Below are 4,958 nucleotides of genomic sequence, written 5' to 3'. Positions count from 1 at the left end.
ATGAGCACAACTAAGTGTTCTGGAATTCCCATTCTTTGCAATGTTATTCATAATTTGTTATGATCCACGCAGTCAAATGCCTTTGCATAGTCAATGAAACACAGGTAAACATCTTTTTGGCATTCTCTGCTTTCAGCCAGGATCCATCTGGTTCCACCTCCTCTCCTGAAACTGGCTTGAATTTCTGGCAGTTCCCTGTCAATATACTTCTGCAGCTGCTTTTGAATGACCTTCAACAAAATTTTACTTACCTGTACTTGCATGTGGTGTTAATGATATTGGTCGATAGTTTTTACGTTCAGCCAGATCACCTTTCTTGGGAATAGACATAAACATGGAGCTCTTCCAGTTGGTTGGCCAGGTAACTGTCCTCCAAATTTCTTGGCATAGATGAGTGAGCACTTCCAGTGCTGTACACATTTGTTGAAATATCTCAACTGGTATTCTGTCAATTCCTGGAGCGTTGTTTAAAGGTTATCACCTTCAAGGGAGTAAGTGGGAATGTATCAGTAGTTAAGAGCTCAGCTACTAACCAAAAAGTCAGCAGTTCGAATCTACCAACCACTTCTTGGAAACCCTATGGGATAGTTCTACTCTGTTCTATAGGGTTGCTATGAGCTGGAATCTACTCAACAGCAACAGGTTTGGTTTGGTTTTTAAGAAAATAAAGGAAGGAAGCAGAAGAAGCAAGATAAAGAATTATTTCCTTCAGTTTTCCCAGGTGGATCCTAAACCTTTGTTCCCTCCTTCCTTCCTTCCTTCCTTCCTTCCTTCCTTCCTTCCTTCCTTCCTTCCTTCCTTCCTTCCCTCCTTCCTTCTCTCCTTCCTTCCTTCCTTCCTTTCCTCCTTCCTTCTCTCCTTCCCTCCCTCCCTCCCTCCTTCCCTCCTTCTCTTCTTCCTTCCTCCCTTCCTTTCTTCCTTCCTCCCTTCCTTTCTTCCTTCCTTTCTTCCTTCCTTCCTTCCTTTCATCCTTCCTTCTCTCCTTCCCTTCTTCCTCCCCTCCTTCCCTTCTTCCTTCCCTCCTTCCCTCCTTCCCTCCTCCCCTCCTCCCCTCCTCCCCTCCTCCCCTCCCCCTTCCTCCCTTCCTCCCTTCCTCCCTTCTTCCCTTCCTCCCTTCCTCCCTTCCTTCCTTCCTTCCTGCCATTTTCTGAATTTCCCAAGCTAATTATTGGCTCTAAGCCTTTGATTCATGAGCTATTTTCTGCATGGTTTGCCAGATCATTCCTCCAACCTGTCCAAATGACACTGGGTTTTTGAGATTTAGTTTCAATTTTAACTCCTCTGTGGAGCTTTCTTTGTCTACTCCAGTCCCCTCTATTCTTTTTCACCTCTAAACATATACCACAACATTTAGTAAGGAATTGATCTTTCTTTGACTCCTTAGAAATGGTCATGAGATAGCTGCAGCCTTCACTCCTAAGCTTCTGGACAAGAGTTTAAATGGTTCTGACCAGTGTTTTCTCTACTCCTCTCCTGCTTCTTGGCATTAATCCACCCTCATCTCCAGGAGCCCAGTTTTCTCTTTCTAGAAGAATCCCCTGTTCTCCTAAACCCTAACTACTGCTGTCATTCCAGACGATTCCAAGCTTCAAAGTCACCTGCATTTTACTTCTAGCCCCACCCAAACCCAGCATGCATTTCTAATTAAATCAGTTAACATGAAGGTGGGATACACTGCTAGCCTGCCCTCAGTGCTCTTCCTGGAAGATCCCTTACTTCCCAGAAATCTCTGAAAGTTGGATATTCATGCCAGGGTAGGAGGCAGCTAAGCCTTATTACTAAGCCTCTCTGACACAAACTAGACTTCTAATGGGAAAAGAAGAAGAGTATGTGGTCACCATCCCTTCTCATTTGGGAGAAGAACCACCTACTATTTTGCTTCCTCTCCATCTACCCTCCCTCCCTGTCATGGATTGAACTGTGTCCCCCCAAAATATCTGTCAACTTGGCTAGGTCATGATTCCCAGTATTGTGTGATTGTCTACCATTTTGTCATCTGATGTGATTTCCCTATGTGCTGTAAATCCTATCACTATAATGTAAAGAGACGGATTAATGGCAGTGGCAGTTATATTGATGAGATCTACAAGATTAGATAGTGTCTTAAGCCAATCTTTTTTGAAATATAAAAGTGAGAAGCTAGCAGAGGGACACAGGGGCCTCATACCACCAAGAAAGAAATGCCAGAAGCAGAGCATGTCCTTTGGACCCAAGGTCCCTGAGCTGAGAAACTCCTGGACCAAGGGATGATTGATGATATGGACCTTCCTCCAGAGCCAACAGAGAAAGCCTTCCCCTGGAGCCGACACCCTGTATTTGGACTTGTAACCTACTAGACTGTGAGAGAATAAATTTCTCTTTGTTAAAGCCAACCATTTGTGGTGTTTCTGTTATAGCAACACTAGATGACTAAGACACTCCCGTTTACACCTTGTCTCCCTCCTCCACTTTCTCTAGGCACTTGAGTTCCAGATTGCTCTTCTCTTTGCCCTCCATAAAGAAAAAAAAAAAAAAAAGCTCTCAGTATACAGGAGGATTCTACCCCTGGGCAATAAATCTATAAGTCTTTAAAGGGACTTCAGAGCAGTTTCTTGCTCACCCATTTCCTAATTCACTCAATAGTTTTCTTGAACATCTACTACTAACTGAACATTGGAAACAAAAAGGGAACAAGTAATAATTCCTGAGATTAAGGAGTTTATCATGATCGTTGGCCGGCTGACCATCATGACCATTATATGTGAGATTAGTCTAACTTCAGGGGAGACAAGATGGTATTAGAATAGATAGAGATAGCCCAGTCTTGTGGGAATTAGATACAGCTTCCTATGGGAAGTGATGGCTGGTTGAAATCAAAGGTCAAAGAGGGAAAGTAGTTAGGGAAGAGCATTGGGAAAAGGATATTAACCAGCTAAGTGGTCAAGTTGATTCAGATTCATTGCAACCCTACAGGACAGACCAGAACCGCCCCCATAGGGTTTCCAAGGAGCAGTTGGTGGATTTAAACTGCCAAACTTTTGGTTAGCAGCTGAGCTCTTAACCACTACACCACCAGGGCTCCAGGAAGAGCAGAGGGAAGGAAAAGATACATGCAAATACCCAGAAAAGAGAGAGAATGGCATATGCTCAGAGTTGCAAATGCAGTTCATCTGGGTAGAACACAGTGGGAGATCATGTGAAAATATAAAACCTATTGATAATCTGGAAACTCTGGTGGAGTAGTGGTTAAGTGGTATGGCTGCTAGTCAAAAGGTTGGCAGTTCAAATCCACCAGGTGCTCCTTGGAAACTCTGTGGGACAGTTCTACTCTATCCTACAAGGTGAGAATCTACTCGATGGCACAAAGTTTCATTTTGTTTTGGTTTACTGATAATCTGGCTAAACTAGGCCAAAAAAGGAGTGGCTTGTGCTAAATCCCAGGGAGCAAACCAAAACCTAAGCTTCCATTTCATGCAAATGCCTAGCTTTTCCAGGAGCCAAAATCCAAGTCAACCTATTGACTCTCCTGGAAATAGAAAACTAACTAGCTAACCAGGACTGTTTACCGGGCTTTTACCATGTTTCGGAACTCTCATCTGACTTTCAGATCAGATCAGACATTTATTAAAATAAAGCTTATGAGTTCATACACAAATTCAATATTGTGAAAATTCTATTTTTAACACTATTTAGGCTAATTCTAAATGGGCTTAAGATACTATTCCCTCCTCCTAGAAATGCTTTGTTGGTTGTCTACACTAGTAATAGGAGTCAGGATCATTTTTTTAACCGGCCACCATTTAACTGGGAAGCCTGGTGATGTAGTGGCTAAGTGCTACCGCTGCTAACGAAAGGGTCAGCAGTTCAAATCTGCCAGGCGCTACTTGGAAACTACGGGGCAGTTCTACTCTGTCCCATACGGTTGCTATGAGTCGGAACTGACTAAATGGCAATGGGTTTGGGGTTTTCTTTCCTTTTTGGGGGGACCATTTAACTTACTAAATGGAACCAAAATAATTACTATGGGCATCAGTAAATACCTGTAATTAGATGCGTGGTAGATTTTCCTACCATACAGAATAACCATATGGAATGGTTAATCCCCAAGTTTAAAGAACTAAAGGGGTACTGCAGGCATTACCAGTTTTACACTAAGCCACTTGGAGAAGTAGCAATACTTTCTTAATATTGTAACACGACTCCTTGGGAAAGTGTTGTATGAGACAGCAAAGGTATAGTAGCAAATAGTAAAATAATGAAAATAGTAAAAATAGTAAATAATGATTTAGCCATTTCTCAAACGAATACCACAAAAAGACATATTAAAGGAAAAATTAAGCTTGGGAACATTTCATTCAGCCCTTACACGTGCTGTTATTTACTGGAAGCTTGGGAGGAAATGTTTATTTTAATAAAATGGCCAACAATTCTATATTTATTGGAAATTTCAGCTGAGGTCAAAAGTCTACATGGAAATGACAACTTTTTAGAGAACAATTCTATTGTTTTCCTTTGACTAATATGTAATAAACAGTGTTTGTGCTTCTACAAATATTGTATAAAACGCTGGATTGCTTGGTGAAAGGTGGCAATAAAGCTTCAGTTTCCTGATCTGAAAAATGAGAGGAATAAGTTAGGCTGATGTTCCCTAAGGCTCCTTCTATCGCTGAGTTTCAGATCTGAGCCAATGTTTAATTTCTTGCAGGAACAAGGAATCAGAACTTTCGAGCAATTCATTTATTTTATAAATGCTCTGCCCTGTGAGAACGCTGGTTTGTCTTTACACAGGCGATTTTCCAAATCTCTGTTGGTGGCCCATTTACTTTGTCTTCTCTTCATGAAATCTACGTGGAAAACCGCATTCAGGCGCAGTAACAATAACAACGCAAAACTCTTCCAAACCGCAATCAAGGACAGGCTACGCGAGGAGATTGAAGTATGGACTCCGGGGCACCCGTAGGTCGGATTCTGTGACTCAG

This window comes from Loxodonta africana, chromosome 4, assembly GCF_030014295.1.
Source record: "Loxodonta africana isolate mLoxAfr1 chromosome 4, mLoxAfr1.hap2, whole genome shotgun sequence".
In the NCBI taxonomy this organism is placed as follows: domain Eukaryota; kingdom Metazoa; phylum Chordata; class Mammalia; order Proboscidea; family Elephantidae; genus Loxodonta; species Loxodonta africana.
This window is presented reverse-complemented; position numbering follows the sequence as displayed.